The sequence below is a fragment of the Empidonax traillii genome, unplaced genomic scaffold (assembly GCF_003031625.1).
Source record: "Empidonax traillii isolate 1590-97213 ecotype Southwest subspecies unplaced genomic scaffold, ASM303162v1 scaffold294:size1087701, whole genome shotgun sequence".
NCBI classification, from domain to species: Eukaryota; Metazoa; Chordata; class Aves; order Passeriformes; family Tyrannidae; genus Empidonax; species Empidonax traillii.
In genome coordinates this window covers 646,994-671,481 of record NW_020955487.1, presented here as the reverse complement: position 1 = coordinate 671,481, position 24,488 = coordinate 646,994, and the positions used below count along the sequence as shown (strand labels likewise).

The 24,488-nt window shown below is 42.5% G+C and overlaps 1 long non-coding RNA gene across 1 annotated transcript; it reads right to left on the bottom strand.

The window, feature by feature from the left end:
• Positions 1 to 1,146: 1,146 nt before the first annotated feature.
• On the bottom strand, positions 1,147 to 16,311 carry LOC114060851. The gene is made up of 4 exons (XR_003571981.1): positions 16,219 to 16,311; positions 7,183 to 7,341; positions 3,089 to 3,260; positions 1,147 to 1,255 (listed from the first exon to the last, which is right to left on the bottom strand). It is a non-coding gene; the product is annotated as an uncharacterized LOC114060851 (long non-coding RNA).
• Between the last annotated feature and the right edge of the window lie 8,177 nt (positions 16,312 to 24,488).

Below are 24,488 nucleotides of genomic sequence, written 5' to 3'. Positions count from 1 at the left end.
TACAAACTCTGGATTTTAATGTGGGATACGGTTGGCCCCTTCTCAAGCGCTGAGATGGTAAAAGGCAGCCCCATCACAGAGTTAGGTTTGAATGGAGGCCTCAGATTCAAACACAGATCCAGGATTTGGATGTGCTTTTTGGATTTAATCCCATTCCCAGCCATATCCATTTGATGTAGCAGAGCAGACTATCACGCTGGTTGAAAAAACACTTGGATCATCTATTGCCTTTTTTTTTTAAAGTGAATTTCAAATTTTTTTCTACCAAACTTAGAGAGAGGTGACAAGACTCTGAACATTACAAGAACATCATTTTCTGCTGCTGCTGTTCAAGGGATACAGTAGTTTTTTGCCCTCTGTTTGCTTTAAAAATTAGGTTGCTAATGATAATGTTCCTCTCATAGATGATCTTGTACTTTTTAATGATACCCATAGTTTTCCTCCACATAAATGACTAAATCCTCACAGAAATCTCTGTCTTGATTAGCACTCCTGCTAGTAAAATTTCACATACTAAATCAGTACCAGCTGTAGCAAGAAAGAATGAAAAAGGCAAGTGTAAATGTTCCATATGCCCTACCAAATTGGCATCTGTGTCAGTAACCCTGTGTTTTTTTAAACAATTGTATACATACATTCTCAGAAGTGTTTTGCTCACAGGATTCTGCAAGCAAAATTTCCTCTGTTGGTACATCACTGAAATGTCACATCTTATAAAAAAAAAAAAAAAAAAACCCAGCAAGGAGTTTTGCTGCTTCTCCTTCCTACACCCAACCCCCGGCGCGCAACTAAAACGAGTTTACCTTGAGTTTACTGCACCTTTATTTTGACGTCTGCTCCCCGTAACCTGACACTGGGGCACTTCTGCAGAGCCGCTCCACATTTAGCGCTCGGCTATTAGCAGCACCACCGAAAGCCAAGGCTACTACGGCACTGTAATTATTTCCAAGCTGAACTCAGAAATCAGGACTCGGGTTCCAGCTTGGCGGTTGGGGAATGCTGGGCTGGGAAGCGTTCCGAGGAGCCAGCGGCTCCCCTTTCCTGTGACTCATGAGTGATGATGATGCGGGAGGGAGCTTGTCCCCGGGACAGCCCAGAGCTCTGACCCAGAATGGTCAGTGACTCAGCTTCATCGTGCAAAATCATGATTTGGGTGCAGGGCAGGCCATAGTTACATCCTCTTGGACCGGCCTTGTGGTCATAAACTGGCCGAGCACCACCTGCTCCATCGTTTTGCTGCGCGGCAGCAGAAAGCCTGGAATAGGATGCGATAAATACGAGCACAATACAACTTAAAAGTAACCAACTACGCCCTCAGCGAAAACACTTTTAAGTCACCTTATGCCTATCCTGCGACTGGAATTCAATCAGTATGGCAGAGCGGACTTTCAAAGTTAAACAAACATCAACTAGTGCCCCAAATGGGGAGCAAATGCCGCAGCCTCCCTGTGGAAAGACGATACGGAGCCAGACTGTCCGCTGGTGTAAGTCAACCTAACTTCACTGGACTTCAGTGGAGCTGTGCTGATCAACAGCAGCTGACTGTCTGATCTACTGCAAACCCCAAAGCCAGCCATCGTCCTTCCCTGAAGTGGGATGATACAAAGTAAACAGGAAGAATTAAGGAGCCATTAAGGGCATTAATCAGATGTCTCTGGGAATAATAAAATATTTCTGCCATTTCCAAGATTCGGAAGGACCCTCTCTCCTCGCATTCTTGGCCATGGCAAAGCAGTGACACTTGTTCTGCTATTTTCCAGTGCAATGTGGAGTGTATATTTGCACATCATGTCATGCCTGTCCATGGTAATCAGAAGCCATTATTTCCAAAAGCTCAAAATTCCCTCCTGGACTCTGGTATGCCAAGTTTTAGTTCACAGTGATTTCTTTTCTTTTTTTTTTTTTTTTTTTTTTTTTTTTTTTTTTTTTTCTTTTTTTTTTTTTCTTTTCATGGTTGATTTATAATTGCTGCAAACAGAAGTTTATAATGGAAATGCTGACAAAACCATAACTACAGTGTCACGTTAATGCTACTATTGCTGCCTCTCTGTCAGACTTTCCTTTAACCCTATGAGCCAAGGCTTGTATCGAGTATCAACAAAAGCCCAGAATACTCAGGGCATAGTAGACAGAGTGGAGAACTGGAGACAAAACTCCTGGAATAAAACCCTTGCCTCAGTGAAATCAAAGGGATTTTATCCCTGGTGTCTAGTCTCGCTTCTGCCAGACACTTGCTGTGTAATTTGGACAAATTTATCCTCTGCAAAATGGACAGGAAAATATGTTCTGCACTTACCTTACAAGTGTTGCAGCATGATTAGCAAATCATGCTATTAAAGGAAGCAGGGGAAGGCTGAGGATAAATATAAACACTACCTACAAGTTATTTACCAAAAAAAAAAAAAAAAAATAGGCAAATATTATTCTAGGAATCCTCTATGCATGGGAGATGGTAGGATCTTTACAGCTCTGCCCGCATGTATTTACACAGAGACATCAGTATAATATCTCCCTGCAACACCCTCATTATTTGGGTCTTGTCTCATGTTTGTGATTTTCAATTTTATTCCTGGCTGAGGTCTCATTCTTGACATTTTTATGTAGGTTTTGTATGCAATAATATACATACATTAGATGGTGTTGAAACCATCAACCCGAGTTACTATTTTTAGCAGAGTGCAGAGGATGGGACAGAGACATAAGTGACAATTAAAGAGAATATATTCAGAGCTGTCATCAGCAAATATTTTTTTCTCTTGCCAGGAATCCTAAGTGTGTAGAAGGGCCTCCTAGGCAAAGTTTTTAAGGCAAAACTGTCGGGTCATTAAAAAAAAAACCAAAAAAAAAACCAAAAAAAAACCCAAACAAGAAAATGACATCATCAGGAGGCTGGGCTGCTCCAAGGTTCCCGAGAGCTGAGTTTGAGAGAAAACTCCTATTTTCTCCCTCAAATTGCTGATCTGCCTCTTTGCTTCTGTACTACCCGTGCACAGCGCCTGCAGATGTATATAATTTACAGAGCTTTCCTCATCAAGGGGATTAGGCAGCCCTCTTTCAATATGTATAAGAAGTACAAACACACACTTACCCACTATGTTTTACGCCTGCCTGCAACAAACAGCTGAACAGATTGTGATGAAATTCAGACATTGACAATCTGACAAAAAACTTCTTTTTTCCCTTAAAATCTGGCTTCCAGAAGTTTTGCAAATCTAAATATTTTATTTGAATACCGCGAGGGCCCCGATCTTATGGAAAGCCTACGAAGCAAACATGGAGATATATGTGGTTAAGGAGGGGGGAAAAAAAAACCCGAGCACAGACACATACACAAAACGCATCTATTTGGTGCAACTTGCCAATTTTCACAATGACTCGGGTGTGTTTTCTCTCCCTGGCTCCAGAGACTGTAACCAGACTCCTCTAATAAGCACTTTTTGCCCACCAGTGTGTCAACGGTGCTTTAACAGTAGTTTCAGTGTCAAATTGCCCTTTCCTCAGCAGGGATTGTTAAGCCTTTCTGTATTATACTTCCAAGACTCTCACGAGCTGGAGTTGGGAGATATAATATTTTCTTTGAAGTTTGCATTTCACAACACACTGGGATGCAAACAAGCTCCAGTTTCTCAGTAGTCAAACAATTCTGGCACACAGGGACTAGGACTAAATATTGTACCAAATTTTCTAATTACGTCTTTGTGATATTTACCACACGATGTTAGGTGAAAGCAGATTCTAATCAATATAAACCCCCTTGTCTAAACAGGACATCTGGGCTTTGAAATATTCTGTTTGTTGCCTCGAAATTACCCTGTAGCAAGCCACTGTAACACTATAATATCTTAGTCATGGAAAACTTTGGAGTATTTCTGATAAACTTATCATAAACAGATGAGTGCTTTCTCTCTTACAGTATTAAGGTGATGTAAAAAGTGAAGATAAAAGTCAGCTGTATGCATAAAATCATAGAGACTTATGCCAACAAAATGCTGTGTTTACAAGTTTAAAAGCTCCAAAGTCTGAAAAGGCAAAAAATTAGGATTCTTAAAGTAACACTAACTCAGCCACATGGCACATCCTGGCAAGCACATTTAGCAAAATAAACATTAGCATATTCATATACACACTTCTAGAGCGACGTATTTTTAATGTGGCCAAACTAATTCAACAATGGGAATCTCAACTTTTCTCATTTTATGGCCAGATTCTCAGCTGGCAGAGACATATTATTTCAACAAACCGACATCATCGACAGCAGCGAAGCAGCGGAGCTGCTTCCTTCTGAGCAGGCAAGTGCCAGTGTCTGATGCACTTACGATGACAAGTCTCTCTTTCTGACTTTTATTATCAATATTCATACAACAAGATAGACAGATGTGACTAAGGCTCGGCTCCTCAGCCTGAATCCTGAGCCTTCCAGTACAAAAGCATTCATGAGAGTCACTTTTTTTTGCCTGTATTCTGTCACGTAAGAGAGTCGGAAGGAATCCAGCCTTCCCGGTAGGAGGATTTCACAGCACAAGACTTGGACAGTTGTAACTCTTTGGACCTGAATTTTGGACGATGCTGATTTTTACTGATTCTCTCAGCTTTATCTGACAGTTTCTTGATTTGTTCTTCCGACAACGACAAACTGCACTGGAGGGGAACATCTCCCCACTCACCACAGGCATGTCAGCGCAGGATCCGCTCCCACATGCAAACCTTCCCACAGAGAAAGTTTTCTGTGCTGAGGACATTCTCTGTGGATAACAAGGCACATCCAGGCTCCCAAAGCAGCTGCCTGTGCAAAGCTGGCTTATCCCATCACCCCTGAATTGCCCTCGGTGCAGAGGATCTTCGGATGGCGCAGGGCCAACGACACCAGCCCTTCTGCCATCCCAACCTCCCATCACGGGCGCCCTCCCATCATGCCAGGGCTCGCCAGCCTGGGATAAGGGGATCTAAAAATGACACAAAGCCCCCTTTGCCCCACCTTAATATGACCTACACTAAATCCAGCTTGGCTGGGGCTGAGGATCAAGGCCCTTAGACACTCTTAACTTAATGCTCCAGGTAGGAATAAAACTCCCCCCCTACCAGCCCCTGTTTATTTTTATTTTTCTAGTGCTCAAAGTCCTCCTCAGGACTACAGCCCTGCCGAGTGATACACTCTATAAATACGGAAAAAACTCAAAAATTCTCAGTTTAAGAAAAGGTTATATGAAGAGAAGGTAGTGAGAGGCAATTGCAGGCATATCGTTTGTATACACTATGTGCAAATAGTTTGTTGTTTGAACCTCACCCAGCTGGACTTAGAGGCATCCAGAGCAAGTTGGTTAATTGTTAACAGGCTTCATAGAGACACACGGGGAATTAATCCTCAGATCACCTCTTTTACACTTTGCAAGTCACCAAAAAAAAAAAAAAAAAAAAACCAAACAGATAAGCTTAGCTCTCTGTACCATTTCAAACAGTAAATGTTGCCGTTTCAGAGTTAGATATGGAAGGAAAAAAAATAAAAAGAAAACTAGAAAGCACTTCACACCTTTGAGCTCTCTAGCCTGTTAACAAACTGGAGAGATATTGGCAAAGAGGTCCAAAAGTTAGTAGGGGCGACAGACAGAAGAACAGACAGTGCAATTGCTTCATTTCCATAAGTGCTCATGCCAAAAAAAAAAAATCGGATTTGATTAATAATTAAAAAACAAACAAACAAAAAAACCCATTATCTTTGAGAATCAGGAATAAGTCTGGCCGGGAAGTTCAGAAAGGCCTAGACATATAAAAACAAAGTGTTACAGGGCTTTGAGGCTTTGTTTACAGCCCTTCCACATGAGTTGCCTGGTTCCCATCCCACAGGGGGGGTTTTTTGGTGCAGTTGGGGGGGGACACCCACCCCAGGACCCTCGGCCAGGAGCACCCAGGCCACAGGGTGGGAATGGCCATCTGAGAGCCCCGGGCCAATTACCCAGTAACACCCCCAAGCTCTGAAGATCTAAAGATCCCCTGAATAATCCTATTCAGGGAGAAGAATTATAACCATGAAGGGCAAAAATGGGGGGGAAATGGGATCCTTCCTCAGGCCCCTGGCAGACACGGAGAGGACAATGGGGAAATAAGAGCTAGCACAAAAGTTTCCTCGAGTATGTCCTCAGCCACTGTGGTTTCAGATGAGAATTTCCAGAGGCAGGAACTAAAAGAATATTATGATTTTCTTTGGGGGATTAATTACTTTGCTGCTTGTTACCTTTTGTTAGAGGCATGACACCCCGTAACCTTGTTGCACAAGGCACCAGATGTCCATTTAAATATCAGTTTTGAGAGAAAAATGTTTGTTTTCCCATTTGGGTCAAGAAGTTATTTTCTTTCTGCTAGAAACCCCATGAATCTTAAGGTGAGCAGACACCAAAATGTGCTACAAATGATACAGACGGGTGCTGAGTTCCCTGAGTGAAAATAAATATATAAAGGCAGTCCTTCCTCCCCCTTGCCTTTGCTAGGGACATGTATCCCCTTACAAATAAAAAAAGTATTAAGAACATGTTATGAAAAATAACAAAGAATAGCAGAGAAATCAAAAAGTGAGTGGCACTTCAGATGGAGTTTAGCAAATTAAGTCATTGACCTGAAGAGGAGATTAATACCAAACAAGGTGCCCCTTCTTCTGAAGTAATGAATATTCTTCAAACAGCAAGGGAGCACTGACTGCTGTTTGATGCTGATGACATTGAAAATTTAGGAGAACAGAAATTCCATCATTTTTCATTTGTATGCAAATGTGCCTGTTCCAGAAATTAACCCCTGAACCCCATGTCAGTTTTCATCTGGAGGAATTCTCTTCGCTAGCATCACACAGCGCAGCCTTGCTGCTATCCTGGGGTCACTGGGGCTTCCCCACACACAACAACACAAAACCCTAAAACAAAACAACCAAAAAAAAAAAAAAAAAAAAAAAAAAAAAAAAAAAAAAAAAAAAAAAAAAAAAAAAAAAAAAAAAAAAAAAAAAAAAAAAAAAAAAAAAAAAAAAAAAAAAAGGAAAGAAAGTAGGGTGGGGGAAATTGGCCAAATCATGCCAGGCTTTGTTTCCCCCCATTAATGGGGTATAAAGGAGCAATAGAAGCCAAAGCCCGTTGTAAAATGCACATCTCTAATGCCTGGCTCTGGGTCCTGGCATCATTGTCATGCAAAAGGCAGCTTTACCTCTTTAGGCAGAGCAGCACCCACTAATCACTTCCACTGGTGTTAAGGTGAACCTCGGGCCAATATACAACCCATATTACTCTTCCTTTCAGCTCGGGCTTCCACTGTTAAAAAGTTCCTTTGTCACTTAGCACCTTAGACAAATGCGACTATCTGCATCTGAAGGGGAAAGAGATGATGGAGGTTTTTTAATTGATGTGGATTTAATTATGCTAATTTAGACAGCTGTAAAGCCTTTTCAGCAGAGCTGCATAATGGGACCAGCAAATACAGGTGTCCTTCACTGCAGGCGCTTAATGTTTAACCTCAGTCGTTTTGTAAGGAAGGGAAAATGCAAAGTAATGGTTAACCAGCAGAAAGCTCTATTTCTTGAGGACCTAAAGAGGACACTTCACTTTGATTCTTCCTACAGTCCTATTCAGAGGCTGCAGAAATCTACACACGCTGAGCAGCGCACAAATACTTTTCACTGGAGTGATGTGGATGAGGCTGAGGCACAAAACAAGAGGGTTTGTGTCTGCCACAGACTTCAGTGTCCTGCACAGGGTGTCTTTGCTTAATTTAGGCTATACCTCCAAACAGATGCTTAATTTAAGACAGCCCTTTCTTGTCATATTTTTTATCCTTTGTATCTGACCACCTACAGCACCAGCAATGATTAAAACTAGCAAGCAAAATATCTTCACTGGGTGTTTTCTTAGTGTCTTAGACTCCTCTGAGGCTGCTCTGCCTCTACCCTTCCTAAAGTCCCCCATCCCACACCCTGCATCCTTTCTCTAAGCTGGGGCTGGACACCTCCAGTGACCATCTGGAGATTCATTTCCCAGGGTGTGAGTTTGGCCAGTTTGGGTCCCCAGAGTGGTCACACATCATGTAACATCAGTGCTGCTCAAAGGGAGGAGAGTAAATACTTGCCCAAAGGTGAGGAAGTGACCATTGAGCTTTTTCAATATAGAATGAATCATAGCCCAGACATGCCTGTGGGCAGTGGAACAAGATGATCTTTAAGGTCCCTTCCAACCCAAACCATTTTATGATTCTGTGATTCTTTGGTTCCCAGAGGCAGCCTAAGTGACCAGGTACCTCGTCTCACCTCAAAGCTCTCCTGCTCAGTAGCAATGTCTTCTTTGTGTGACCACAATTTTTTTTTTAATAGAAATTGCTCTTTATTAAACACTATTGGACTAGGACCAAAATCTTTGGCATGCAAGTTCTATTAGACTTCACTGAAGCAATTTCAGGTGTTACTGGCTGATCTACACATCACCCATTGCTGATGCAGCAAGCACAGTCTGCTCAGAAAGGTGGACTTTGATCCAGTGCTTTCCTTCCAGAACATCTCTTTTTTTAAGGAGTTCTCTCAAGCTGCTGAATATGCTGAAATATGCTCTACATCATCAGATGGAGCTGATTTGTGGAAGGCAGGAGAGCAAAGATTAAATCCAGGTGTAGAAAACTATCTGCTCCTACATCTTCTTTAGGTCTCCTGAGGCAGCAAGAACAGAGATAATGTGGAAAATTTTTTTTCCATAACAGGACATAGTGTGTTGTCCCACTGCATGGTGGGAGATGGTCTGCATACCTGTGGCTGTCTTCATCAGGGTAACACCTGGATGCTGCACTCTCTCTATTCATTCCTACAGTGCAGTAGAAATGGGCTTTTATCCCATTCTGAGCTTATATGATTTGCCCAAGGTCATTGAGAGCAGGCAGAAATTCAGATTTTAACTTTTTTTTCCATTGTTTCGTTCCCCAGCCTCCAGTTGAATCCCCCCGCCTTTCCCCACCTTTTCCCTTCCTGTCTGCATTTCACCTACTTAGCTCCAGGCACCAACTATGGCAATCCTCTGCATTTTGGCAACAGTTCCTGTTCTGGGAAATGTTAACGACGGGCACCAAGGGGTTAGCAAAGTCCTGTACTTCAACCAAATTACCCAGCTTCCAAGTCTGCAAATTCTGCTGCCTAGATACAGATAATTCTCCCCAAACACTAAGTCCCCTTGTCCCCTCAGCTCCTCCTCAGGAACAGCCAACTGCAGAGCTCTAGATAGCTATTATATCCACATGCATATATTATAAGCATTAGCTTGACGAGCTTGCCCATGACAGTGTCAGTCAGACTTCACTTCATCCTCCTCCTGTGGTCCAAAGCTGGATCCATCACCCACGGGCCCACGCTGGGCTCGCTGAAGGGCCAAAAGCCAGCTGATCTGGAGGATATCCCTTCCAACAACCACACCTGACTTCCTGGCCCGCTTCCCCCAAAGACTCCTCGGTTTTTCGGGCAGCTGGGACACCGACAGCGAGCTCGGGGTTGGGTCAAGTTTTCCTCTTGGCTGCTTTGAGCTCTTTGATGCCATTTTCCTTGACTCACCCTTGATTACCAGCGAATGGTCTCTATTACATTTTCAAATAACCTGATATCCACACGAAAGGCTTTGGGGTAGGTTTTATTTCAAGTGTTATCCATCCTTACAACTGCCTGATGCAGAAATGTAAGAACTGGTCCTAGAGCCAACCAAATCCTGGTGCTTAGCCCAGCAGTGTATCAGATTTCTTCTGCATACCCAGGATGAAAATGCACAGGCTCTATAAGCAGGGACAGCCAACATACAACATACCAGTGTAAGCATTCTGCTCTGTATTTTAACAGATTTTAGGAATTTGTGGGAATTCGCTTTAATGCTGGCGAGTAAAAGATCTGAAGAAATGCTCTTGCACAAAAAAAAAAAAAAAATACAAATGGGTGCTTTGATAACTATAAAGCTGCTTTCTTGGACCAGGAGCCCACATTAGGAACCAAATAAAATATTTAAAGGCAAAAATCTTGCAAAGTTTCCTCCTGTGAAAGGGAAAATATGGTCTATGCTATACCAGACCTTCCTTTTGCGAAATCTGTTTAGGAGTTGCCATGAAACAAGCAGGATTCAACAAAGAGCTTGACAATTTCTGTTAAAGTTGCATTTATATATATTTCTAGGAACCGTTGGTTTGATTTTTCTTTAAAACCAAGTGTCAGGTTGCATTTCAGACCACATATAAATATAATTTTGCTCTCACATAATGCTTTTGTATCTGGTGTAATTCCATTTACTGCAGCGGTGTTATCTTTCAGTTACCCTAATGGGAACAAGAGCAGAATTACACTGATAAAAAAAGCTGCTTGCAGAAAGAAATACAGAAAGAAAGAACACTAGAATAAATACTTCCTCTGGCTTATTTAATATATTTGCTCGTCCAAATTGTAGCAAAGATATTTATTTCAAGAAATAGTGTTTGATCAGCAAGAGTAAACACTGGTATGTCTAAAACTCCAACAAGCAGTTTTTACAGTTCATCAAACGACACCTAAGATTGTTTAGTTGGGCAGCTAAAAGAAACAACAAAAGGTTTCAGGTCATATAATTATACCCTTCTGTTTCCCAACTTTCTTAGAAATCTCTGCCTAAAAATAAGCCCAGCATCCGGATGCCTTGAACAATTGGCTTATTTTAAAAGATATAAAAACTCTTATTGCAGCCTTAGCCATTTTAAGGTCTTGGTGCTGACACAGAGTAATAGTGCTTAGCACTCCTATATACCGCTTTCCATCTCCAAAGCACTTTACAAACATTAGCTAATTAATCCTCACAACACCCCTGTGAGGTATGTAGGTAAGTATTGTCATCCAATTAGGTAAGTATTAAGCACTGTTATCCCACCAGATAAGTATTAAGGTCTCCCATTTTACTGGGGATCCTGAGGACAACAGGTTAAGTTACTTACCAAAGGTCACAGGGGGAGTCAGAAGAATAAAACTTGGGATGCTTTGGTTTCTTGGTAGCTATTCAGGCATCCGGGCAGCATCCGGTGCTGCTCCCTCCACAAAGGCACCCGTGGCCATCCACATGGAAATTAGGGTTTTCTATAACCCCCCCAAGACACAGAGCCATGGGTACAGCACTGGGGAAAATAAACACCTGAGAAGCTTCCCATCTTTGGGGGGAGGCAAAGATGACATTGCCTAGCAAAATTCTCAGGAAGTTTTTAAGTATAAAGGTCTTGGATTGGTGTGTTTTCCTGTTGGCACACATGGACAAGCATTCTGAAGTATCATCAGGCCTTGCCAGTCACAAGCTCCCTCTTCCCCTCCCAATTTGCCTTTCTTTCCCACCTTCCCTATAAAGATGGACTCATAAAGTCTCACATCTGTGCCACAAAGATATAAACCTTTCAGTCGTGGTTTGTATCTCCTGAACATAAAAAAAAAGTCCATTTTGAAGCCCCAGCTCAGAAGCTTCCAGGTTTGTAGGTAGGCTTGAATCCACAAATATACACTTGATGTGGCAAATCCCTTTTCAGAGGATCTAGAGAACAGGGCCAGCCCAGCACATTTTGGGTTTAATCTACTCTTAACAGATGTCAAGCTGGTGAAATAACATCATCTGTCCCCCAGAGACAATGCCAGTGTTCACATCTGCTTCTAATTTCACTTCATTGCTAGAGAAAAAGTGAAAGCTCCTACTGTAGCTCCACTTAAAGCTGTGTTTGCAAGTTAAAAGAGTCCTAACCAAAGGCCCAGAGGTTGGACTCAATGATCTTGGAGGTCTCTTCCAGCCTAAATGATTCTGTGACTCACTTGGAATCCAGAGGGTTTAGTGAAGTTACTGAACTCTGTATCTGTCTAAGATGACCTCCAAAAAAGTGAAACCCACCCCAAGGGAGCCTGTAGAAGCTGAAATCCCAAGCAGGGCATACTGCAGGGTCTGCCCAAAGACCCAGCATTTGCTGAGACATGAAGGACAGTCCTGACTGTCCTCTGCTCAGCAATTTGGCACTTGACTAGTGGCAATGTCATCCAGCCCTTCCTCTGAATGCAGGGGACCAGCACAGCCATGCTCCAGCTCGAGCTGGAGCTGAGGCAAGTCCCAAGTGTTAAAACAAAAAAAAAAAAAACCTTGACTAGATTTCAACTGAGCTGATTTATGTTTTCAAGTGGAAGGCAGTTTTAGCTGAAGTAAACCACACAGTTTTTAGATCATTCAAAATTCATGGCAGTTTGATCCCACAGGACGTCAAACAAACACAAATGATTTGCCAGGAATCCCTAAAAATTGAAATAACCAAACCTTGTGCAGTTCCAGCAAAAAGTCTTGAACAACTTTTAAGGGAGGAAAAAAATAAGGACTAAAATAGAGAACTTTTATTTTATTCATCTACACAAAAGCAATTCCAATGCAATACATGTCCAGATCAAATGCACACAAAAGAGCAGCCCAAACATCTAAGATCTTGAAACTCAAAAACCCTCCAACCCACAAACCAATAGCAAATAGACAAATGGAAATAAGAGTCATGAAAACAGAAGGTGGATTTAGATTCTGTTGCATTCTTTGGAGTGGTTTTATTATAACATCAAATTAAAATAAAAAAAAAAAGAAACAACCAACAAATTGAGAAGGCTAACACAAAATGCAGGTAACAGACATATCAGTTACAGTCATGAGAAAGAAATAGACAACCAAAACTGTGACAAGAATGTGCTTAGTTATTATATTCTTTCAAGCTTGGTCTGCCAGCATTTTTTCCCCTTTTCTTTTTTTTTTTTTTTTTTTTTTTTTTTTTTTTTTTTTTTTTTTTTTTTTTCTTTCTATGTACTGGTCATCAGTGTCTGCCAAAAGACTTTCTGTGGATTTCTGCAATCCCATTTCCCCAAAAATGGAGGAAAGGATGTTTCTCCACAACCACAAGACCCAGCTGTAGGTTTTACACCATGATTTGTAGCTGTAAACCAACACAGTGACAGGCCACCCCCCTGCCTAAATAACCAAGACCAAGCCAGTACCGAATTTTCAGTGTGGGTTATGCAAAAGGAAAGGATTAAAAAATGAAAAGAGCATTCACTTCATGTTGCTCCTTTAAAACATTATCACATAGCTCCTTTTTTTTTTTTCCCCTAACCTGACCTTTTTTTTTCCCAACGGTTTATCTATAACTTAATATAACTAATTCTTTTGAAATAATGTTCACAGTTAGCATAATTGGTGTTATATAGTTCTAATGTACATTACAGAATATTCTGTCACTAGACACTAAATTGAAATTTTAAAGAAAATGATAGAAATAGCTGTAAGGGAAAAAGTACCCTTTTAAATCTAATTTGCTATGCACCGCAGTAGGGTAATGGATGCAATGAAAGTTCCTTTATTGAGTTCCCATGTCCAAAAGGTATTTAGGTAGCAAAGGATGTTAAGCAGACCCCCTGTGCTCCTCCTTTAAGTAAAGATAGCAGGAAATAAGGTATATAGGTTTGTGTCCTCCTGATTTTTATTTCCTCAGGAGTACAACTTATGCAAAGGGCACCTTAGGCTACTTGGAGGATCACAAAGGGTGCCCTCGACCCCCTCGCTGTCTGCATGAATAGAAGCATCTAAAGGATGGCTGAAGCCATACAGCGAGTTAAATCCTTCAGGTGGGTCTTTTCAAATTCCAATAGTGAGGAGTTACTGGAGAATTGGTAAGGATTTCACTAGGCCCCAGCAGGTTTGAGATCAAAAGCCCTGGTTAAATAAAAGCCTGTTGGGAAATCTTAAAACCTCTTTGTAATGTAACTTAAAAAAGTTAATACAAAGAGCCCTTAGACTGAAGCCTGTAACAGCGTGAACAAAGAGTATATCAAAACTGATTCCATTAAGGGAAGGCAGACAAATAAATTCATTTAATTTAAAGCGAAATCAGATATATTGCTCTGCTAAAAACTAAAAAGCATACCAGGAAAAAAAAAAAAAACAAAAAACAAACAGATTTTACAATACACATGCACATAGAGCTGTGCATAATAGAGACAGATATATATAAAATCTATTTATAAATATCTCTCAGAACAGAGAACAGAACATTATATACACACGTATATGTTTAAGTATCAATTTATCCAATATGTGCATGTGTGTGTGTGTATAATTCTAATATATACATATTTTTATCATTTATGAGGCCTCACGCTGGGCTCTCAAATCTGCAGTTTAGATATATCTATATATGCATCCAGAAAAACGCAGCTGAAAGAGCCCCTACATTCAAACTGACACAAGACATTTTTCAACCCAATTAATTAAAAAAGATGGGTGCTCATCAGTCAGCTGGCACAGGATTTTTCTCCATCATCTTGCCAAAGTGTCACAGTGTTACTTGCGCAGCATGTTGGAAACAGAAAATCTGGGACTAGAATTTCGGTATCATTTATTAGCTGACCTCTTTCTGAGCAGCTCTTACACTTTTAACTCGTTGGGGGTCCTGCACCGGAGGCAGAGGGGTAGAAAAGACACGGAATTACATATACTGGGAAAGTCCTTTAGGATCTTCCTCTCGGCGACAACGCTGGAGATGTCGTGTTGGGAATCAGTGGCACATACACCAGGGATTGTGCTCCACATGCACGAAGCAAGCTGTCTCCTGAGCCTCCTACAAGCATGGGATGGCTGTGTCGCTGTGGGACCATGACTGGGGGTCCCTCACCGCACCCCAGAGCCATGTCACTTGGGTGCAGGATGCTCTGGACCCCTTGGGAGGAAGGAGAAAGATGCCCTGTTGCCCCATGGCTCACTCTCCCCCACAACAGTCACTAAGAATTTTCCTCCCTCCAAGAAAGGAAAGGAGGCTCTGAATTTTGTGCAGCTTTTTGAGGCTTTTCACTGTGATTGTGATGTGGGGGAGATGTGGATATCTCCTTAGCTAGAAAGCATATTTCACTGTTTAAGAAATAACCCTCCTCTCACAGACTCCATAGGCTGTGCAGCTGGAAGAGGGAGATGTGTTGTACAAACAAGGTGAACGCCTGCAAAGATCATTGTCAGTGTTCTACAGGATTTTTTAAAAAAGCTTTTTTTCCTTATAATTAAAATCTGACGTTTTAGTTCAGCAATGCCAATCCTGAGCTGATTCAGGTATATAGTGAGGGAATGGGTTCCACCCTCATTCTCTTAAACCCCAATTCATGCTACCAACCCATGAAATGCTGCCCCTACAGCAAGATCAAATCACTCTGTCCCTCTCTCCTTTAAGAACATTTTTCTGGATATAAGAAATCATCAACATATCTCACATATGGTGCCTTTCATCCCAACAAGCAGCACTGGTTTCACAACCTACACTAATGGTAATAATTTTACTTCATTTTATTTAACCCCCTAAAATGCACATCAAATCAAAATCTTTTAACTATATGTCTGGTTATCATTTTAGCAACACCATTCCTGGTGACTTTGGGTAGATTCCATCAAATTAGTGCAGGGACCACTATTATCAATAGACCATCACTCTGTGCACCAGATCACTGTGGTGTTTGCCAAAGAATTGCCATTTGCAAAAGAAACCACAGGAAAATGGCAAAATGAAGAATTACAGATGAACATGGGACCGTGGGGGAAAGTCAGGTAAAAGGTATTTGGGGATCTCAGTCTCAGTGTTGTGACTCACATCATTGCCCTAGCAACAAGTGTCTAATAATCACAGGAGATATATGTCACTTTTGACTCCTCGTTTGAGAGAAAACCTCTCCGAAAACACTGTATCTAACAATATCAAATTTTGTGGTGGCTTCTGCATGGGTGGCAATTTTTAGACCGGTAGAGGATGAGGTTTTCTGGTTCAAACAGGAATTAATTGAGGGAAGTCATATGGCTTGTGTTACACACGTGACACCAGATGATCCAAATAGTCCTTTCTTGGCCTTATAATCTACAAATAACCTTGTAGAGGTACTGCTCTCCTGTGGATTAGTGGCAAACCAATGCTCCTCTTGCTTGGATGAGTTTTCTGATCTAAATACCATCCAGACCTGCGTGGCCTACAGGATTTGACTGGATCACAGTCTCAGACGGAGCCATGGCCAATTAATGCCAGACATGAGATAAACCAGGGTAGGACATGCTCTGCTTCAGGTGCTGTGTGATTCTGGAGTGTCATTATAGCTACGTAATGAGCCAGGTCTGAAGTAAAACAATTTTACTATAAAGATACAGATATATTATTTTACACTTGCTATCTCTACATTACCTTGCACTGTTAAGGCCCAGACTGTCAGACACCACGGAGCTCTTTGGCTCTGAATCAGTCAGCTTCATCTGCAAGAGCAGGGTATAACTGTGGCCATTCTGTAAGCCATAAAAATAATAAGATTCCCGAATGGTATGTGTAACAGCACAACCTGTTCCTACATGGAGCATATGGGGTCTTGTCTATCTTGCTTGGATTACGAGGCAGAGGAAATACCTGGCTGAGCAGCGCTCAGGAATTATCAGGTGGATGATATTACAGGAGCAAGCCGGGTCTTTATTTATTTGCTTTATATGGATGCCTCTGAGTTCAGGTTGTTGGAGTTACATAATGCTAAGCTTCCTCCCGGCTGCCCCACAGCCCTGATTGCTCCCAGTCCTTTCTTGTGATCCATCAGCGCAGTTTTGCCGGGAAATCCGTGCCAAGGAAAGCCAGGCTGCATTCCCCCAAACCAGAGGTGAGCTCAAACTCAGTCACCACCCCAAACTCATCTAGAAATGTCTCTAAAGTGCAGCTGTCCCTATTCCTGTCTCTATCTCTCAACAGGCCTTGTTTTACCACCGAGGATAATTTTTGATGTAGAAGGAAATGTGTCATTTATTAAGTCAACAACCACTTCCTTGAGCATCTTCAAAAATTTCTTCTGAGGTTTCCCTTTCAAGTACTGATCTTATTCAGATCTGCAGGCTGAGACTGTAGCAAAAGGTGAAAAAACTTCCAGTCATTACATTGATTAATCAGCTGCTGAAATTTGGCTTTCCAGCCTGACACCTCCATTCTCTGAATCTGTGGCCCTACTGCAATGCAATCAATTCGTCTGTGCAGGCTCCAAAACCCCAGAGCCACACGATGCAAAAAGGCAATCTTCTGCCCTCTTTGACCACAATAAGCAACATTACTGGAATCACCGCTCCCGTGCAAGTGTTAGCATGACCCCATATTTGTAGGCAGCAGAGTATGACTTCATTAAAAACCATCCCCTGTCTTAGGGACTGGAAGCAAGGCAAGCCAGCATCAGAGCAGCACATGTCTGAAACTGATAGTAAAATGGGTGATGCCTTAAACCCCACCTCTACACTGTTATTTACATACGTATCTTTCATCTGACATGGGCTTCCCCTCCAGCACCTTGAATATATCAGTCCTAAGGAAGAGACTTTAAGTTCAAAGACTGCCATCCCCAAACCAAAGTAGGGGGTTATCAAGTGAGGTGCGCCAAGCAGTAAGACAAAACATATGCATTTTTAATAGATAGCCTCTCCTCCCTCTGAGGAAGCCAAGAAAAGAGACTCTGTGAAGCTTCAGCTGAAAACAAGTTCAGTGGATTTATACTCAGGCTGGTATTCACAGAAAAACAAAATTCACAACTCTCATATATATATATATATATATCTTTGTTAGGTGTTTTCCAAACATTCTTCAAAGCACGCCAGCCCCACCCTTGGTGGTCCTGTTGACCAGGTGTACTCACCTCCACGCAGCATTCAAAAAGAAGAGAGTGAAAAAATAATCATGAAAATAAAATCAAAAAAATAAAAAGGCCATGAAAGAGAAACAAAAATCTCAACAGGTCTGTATGGAATTTCAGCAGCACTTTATTTATTAATGCATATGAAGCTACCACTGTTTTCCAGCTCCCAAAGACAGATCTGTAAGGAATAGGCCACATGCTGATTGACAGCAGCCATAATTCCATACAATGAGACTGTATTAAATTGTTTGATGTGATATGATACTCATCACTTGTAACTGATCAAACACACTGCTGCATCAAACAGTATTACAATACAATCAGGCTGGATATGGTTCCTGCCAAGGCTGTTCATCACATTGCACACTTCTGCATTAAACATATCTATTAATAGCATTGACAAACTACTCCTATCCAGATTTTTTTTTTTTTTTTAACCAAAGAATTGCATGATGTGAAATGTGCAAAGAAATCCATGATAATGCTTTGCAGTTCAGGGCAGCGTTTCTGTGGCTGAATGTTCCAACATGAAAGGCTTTGCTGAATTGGGGATTTTTATAAGGTAACACCAAAACTTGCAAACCTGTGGCCCAAAACAAAGACCTGGCATTACAGATTCCTTTTACTTTTTCTGCTTTCGTTTGGTTTGGTTTTGGTTTTGTTGTTGGATTTTTTTTCTCTTTCCTTCCAAGTTGAAAGATTGGCTATTTTTTGACCAAGATTTTACTTTTGCTGTGCTTGCCCCACAGGAGAGCTGCTCGAGCCTGTTATCTTGCAGGAAGGAGCTGTGTTTGCTAACGCTGACCCTTTTAGAGTAGAGAGACATAAATAAAAGCAGCAAATTCCTTGCCACCACTGCTCCTGCCACAGACAGTAAGGGTGATCTGCCACAGACCATGGGGGACAGGACTCGCTGCAACACGGCAACTGTGGGGGCTCTCTCAGATGCAGATTCTTAAATGAGCCTGGGTCTCTAGAGGGCAGAGGTCAGCTGTCCTCAAATCTGTGTGAATGCTAGATTAAGTTTATTAATCTCCCTGCTTTCACTTAAAAACCAAATTATAGGATGGTTAAATGTTAATGCCCGGGAGCTCGTGACATGATCAATGCCCTCGGCTACCGCTGCCAGGGGGAACACAAGGTGTTCAGACCCCAGAAGGGTATTAGAAGTTAGTGTGACGATGAGGGAATGAATATATTGTCCTTGTGAGTTAATATGTATTTCATGCCCGGTGCACGTTTTGTTTGCAGCAGGTGCAGGGTGTGCAGCTGTCGGCCCCAAAACAGGCACCGATGGCTGCCCACCTTGATGTCCCAGAAGTATAACCTCAGCCACAACTCTTTATACAGGATTTATACCTGTGCTTGGGTGAGATTTGAAACACCCATCTCCCTGCACCGACCCCAAGTGCCCAGGAGCTGCATGAAACCAAGCATGCAATGAACATGGTCTTTAGCAACCTTCGGAACAGCCTCTATCAGTGTATCTCATAAAACTACTCCAGCGTGTAAAAGCGAAGTGATGGACGAGCATGAGGGTTCCATATAATTCCTCCTGGACAGGTATGCTCATCATAGTTGGACAATCTGCCCCCCCTGATTGCGATCTCAGCTTGGGAGACCCAGGATCACATAGCCATGGAAAATAGGAAGTAATATGCAGGAATGCATGCCTGGTTTTCTGAAGCTGGTACCAGGGTTTTTTTCAATCTGGGATTGTATACATTTTACATTTATGATTCTTTTTTTCCCCCCAAATTGCAGTGACAGAAGGTGCCTTTTGTCCTGTTTTTCACTCCTGTAATGTCAGTGTGAGCAGATTAATCTCCTCGCACACGGTAGCGAATTATCCCTGTTGATGGAGCCAGCTCCACAAAGATTACTTAAGAAAGGTGTGCAAGGCATTTCCTTTTTCTAATTAAAAATATTAAAAGCCTTTCAAGATAATAAACTGCCTCAGAGGGTTACCTAAAACACTGGGAAACATTCAGGAAAGGGCTCTCCCACCCTGATGGGCAGTTTTCAGCAGTAACAGCCCAGTGCAGTGTGTATTGCTAAAGAAACGGTAACTATCTGGGTGTAGCTAAGTAATTCAACATGCTGCAAGTTAAATGTAACAGTAGAAAGGAAGAAGTTCAAAAAACAAAGTCCCAGACACTTCAGTGTCGTGCACAGTATGCTAAACTGGGGTATTACAGAAATTGCTGAGAGTTTGGCCACAAAACATTTCATACTGCACCAGCATTCTGCCAGGGCTGGGTTCCAGCAAGCCCAGACAGTCTTTGCCTTTCACCTGTGCTTTTTTTCCCCCCTTTCCTGTTTGTTAACACAACCCAAAATCTGCACCAGAGAATTACAGCCCTTGTCCTGAATGTACCTCTCCGTTTATTAAATCAGCACAACCGAAAAGTCACCACACACCAGGCAAAGATAACAGCAAATCTGCTCTTACCCTCCCCATACCACCTGAGTGCCGCTATTATTCCTCATCCTTGGGGAAAGGACCCCATATGTGAGTTTCAGAAACCACCTCAGTAACTCCAAGCATCATTATCAATAGTAGGATGAACTGCAGCTGGGATGCACTGAGAAGGCACGGTAATACTCGCCCTAATCTCTGCATTCATCTCACTGGCCCTCGCTAGGAAGTTTAAGTACATTTACTGGGGATTCTTCAGCCCTTGAAAGGTAGGAAGACATCTATGAGGCTTGACGTACTAGCTAATTAACTCGGGTTTGGAAAAAAAAAAAATCTTCTTATCTACTTAACTTGGAGACACTCTTTGTTTTTAAGCCTGCAGACTACCTTCTCTTTAAAATGCACGTTACGTACCACTCCGGAGTATGGAATGTATTATTTTTAACGAGGACCTATTTTAACTTGGGCCTAAAACTACTAAGATTTGACAGAGGGTTGTTTAGGCTTTTTTTTTAAAGCTATTTGCAGAATCAGCTGAATGATAGTCTATAGCCTGTGTTTTGCAAGACAGGCTACAAAATCCTCGTGCTTTCCTTCTGTCCTTAAAAATCCACGAATGTCTGAAGCACTTGAAAATGAAGACCCAAATGAACCCCTCCTTCTCCCCTCCATCCCCCCTCCCCCCCTTTAAATCTATAAGGAGTTTAAATAAATCTTTCAGGTTTTGTTTCTCAGTCTCTGGAAGTGGGGAATATTGAGGCTGGGAGAAAGTGATTGAATTCGTGCCTGCAGTGGTTGGGGCACGTGAGTGTTTCCTGCAGCTCCTCTGACAGGAACACAGACACGAGCAACTCCTGTAACATCCCTGCTTGGAATTAAACCACGCTAAAATTTCCTGAGAACTGCATAGAGCAATTTTAAATCCTCACCATATTCCTCACAGATAGAACAGTGGCATGATTGACCAAGCTTTTTTTTTTTTTTTTTTCCTTCTTCTTCTTTTTTAAAGTACACATATGATGATGCATCATAGTTATAAACAGATGGTATTTGGCCTCCTTCCTATTCTCAACATTTGGAATTCCTAAACTATGTGAATTAAACAATAATATTTTATAAACATACAAGGGATTTTGCTCACTGCTTTGTTAACATAGAAATTATACAATGCTGACATTTATTTAAATTTTAAAAAGTAAACAAGAGTGTGTATTGAATTAAAGCAAACTAAAATCAACAGAGAGAAATATGTTCTGCCGCACATTACCTACAACGGCACGGGCCTTTTTCGGGGAGACATAATGGGATGAAGCACAAATTGTAGCTTAGACAGTCTGATCCTTTGTGCTCGAAAGGCTCATTTAACACCTCGCTGTAAACAACGGATATTTATACCATAATTGGCCAGTTGACCATCAGTTGTTCATTTACTCCGTAACCTGCTATTATGGAGTTAAAAGAAGTTCCTTTCTGTTGGCTTTTCTAGGAGTGAAAGTGTGTTTGCAATTTTAGTACCAACTGGATTCAGTCTAACACTTGTACTTAGTATGAGAAACATTTTCATAATACCAAAATTTGGGGGAATAAGAGTATTCCTGCCAGGAAGGGAAGAAGAAAGTATTGGTTCTTAAAAGAAGAATTCTGTTTGCTTGGTTTCCTCTTTCCTTTCCATTTTAACCCGTTTTTAGGCTCCTCTCGAGCTGTGCAAAATTGAGAAGCACTTAGGTTTTAATCACTATTCCCAGGTCTGCAAAGAGGTTCTGTGATGAATAAATAATGAATCCGAGATTTTAATCAGTGTTATGATTTTTGAAAAGGCTAATTATCATTGTTTACAGACATGCCTTTCCGACGTATTTCCTTGTTTTGCCTTCAAAGCTCCAAGGGTTAAGCCCCTCGCACGCATCCCTCCCATCCCTCCCCAGCGCCGCGCTCCTTGCCCGGGATTTCTTGCGGGGTTTGGGGGTATTTTTTGTTGTTGTTGTTCGTTTGGTGTTTTTTGGGGGGTTGAGCTTTTATTGGAGGAACCGGAGGAGAGGGATGGAGCCGGGCATCCGGAGGCGCGCAGGGCTGGGGGAAAGCTGCGCACCCCACCCGAGCAGCCGCTCCGCACCCCGCGGAACACCGCTGCAGGGGCGGGGGAGGCTCCTTCTCTTTGCCGCCTGTTTATGGAGATGCTACAGAAGCATCTCATTCGCAAACCAGTATTTTTATTACCGGCAATATCGATGACAAGAAGTGGCGGGCAGCCTGTCCGTCCCCCTCCTTCCCGGGGACGCGACGCTGCGCTCCGCTCCGCCCGCAGCGCTGCGCCGGGATGCGCCGGGATGCGCCGGGATGTGCGGAGCTCTCCGCGGGGCCGCCCCGCAGCGATCGCCCCCGGCCCACGCCCACCGCGTTATTATTGCTATGTTTTTACCATTTATAATTTTTATCATTACGGCTGCCTCCTGGCCCCGTTTAACCCGCTCTGCCCCACACCTCCACCCCCTCGGCCGTTCATCGGGATGGCAGAACCTTTTTTTTTTCCCCGAGTGGGATATTCGCTGCCAGGGTCCCGATTCCACCACCACCACCACCATTCCCATCCCCGCCGCGTCCCCTCCCGGCCTCCCCCGCAGCCGCCGCCGCTCCCGGGTCCCGCCGCCTCCTCCCGCTCCGCTCCCGCTGCTGCATCCACGGAGAGCGGGGGGGATAACTCCCAGCCCCTACAGCACTTGATTATCAGTTTCCAGCAACAGCTGTGTATCTCCGCTAAGAATCTAAAGAAATATCAGAAGATCAGGCAGCGATGCTATTTATTACCCTATAATTAAAGTTCTATCAGTGTTTCTATTATAAAGGCTGATTCGCAAGGGTTGGTAACTCAGAGGCAAAATTTTCCTGCAAGATGAAGCCTCGCTGAGAAGTATTTCGGTTAAATAAGGTTAGCCTGTTAGAAGGCAAAATCCTCAAGGACTTTCATTAAGGTGCTCATTTATATCCACAAATAAATTGCCAAGTCCCTCAAATCAAAGATATATAAGAGGAAAACATTTTAATTTTTTTTTTTCTCAAAAAAAATAATCAAGGATTCATGGAAAGGTTTTAATATAATTCTCTAGGAAATTATTCCCATGAAAACAATTTGTTTGAAAGGAGATGCCCTCTGGTCTTTTCCACACAAACTAGTCTTGGGCTAGTACATGAGAATCCAACTTAAAAGTGCCTATGAGCAGAAAGGAGGCTGGTTAATTATTTTCAACTGTCCTTTCTGGAATAAAAACCAGAGTAAACAGCTTGAACAGGGAAAGGTGAATTTAATTTTCAAGGCCCTTTAACTTTTAATAATCTGAGGAACAAGATGGGAGGTACATTCTACCCTCCCAGTTATCCTGATATAAATTCATTCAAGATTTATATTGGTGTAATAGAGAAGCAGAATTTGCTCCGTGATTTCTAATGAACTGCTGGCTCGGTCTTTAAAAACGCAATTAGAAAAATCTAACCTCCTAATTCAGAACAGCTTTGAGCTAAGGCAGAGGTCTCTTTGCTGCAAACAGGGATGGAAGCCGGTCTGTGCCACGGCTCCTCGCCGTGCCTGCAGCACCAGAGCGGGGTAGGAATGCTGGAAACGGTTTGCCACAGAATTCCCTAGTTGTTTCAGGATTTTCTTCTCCATTATCCGGGAAAAGGCAATTCTCACGTGGAATAAACCTGTGTTTCCTGTGATCTCAAATGCTAAGACAAAAGGATTGTAGGATTAGGTGCCTGGCCTGTCACTGATGCAGGAGGAGCTGCCTGGTCGGGGCACTGCCTGGCAAGGCTGGCACGAGTCAGGAAAACCAGGCTTTGACTCTGCACTGAAAGTTGCATCAAAGCGCTCAGCGTTGCTGTGTCAACGCAGGTAAAACATCAGTAAATATGAAAGTAAGTCAAGGTCTAATTCTGCTGCTTTACTCACAGGATTAGGTCTCTGCATTCACTGCTTACTCATCTGTGTAGGAACAACGGGACCGAGATCCCAATTTGTCTCTCTGACCTTTTGAAGTGAAGGGTTTAAACGAAGCAGTGCAGGGCGACAGCCTCCTTTTTGTCTGCTGAAACTGCCAGGCAAAACTCTGCAGGTTGTTTCAGTCTGCAGCAGGTTGCTGGGGGACACTGCCTGGGGGAAGAATCACCTCTGAGTACCTGGGAAGTCCCACATGTCTCTCTTGAATGAAGATCTCAACACAGGCCAGCGTGGCCCCCAACACAAGGCCAACCTGCAGGTTCCAGGAGATGTGGTAAGGAAATGGAATCACTGAATAACAGAATAAGTCTGGGCTGGAAAGGATCTTAAAGCTCATCTTGTTTCCCCCCTGCCATGGGACACCTTCCACTAGACCAGGTTGCTCAAAG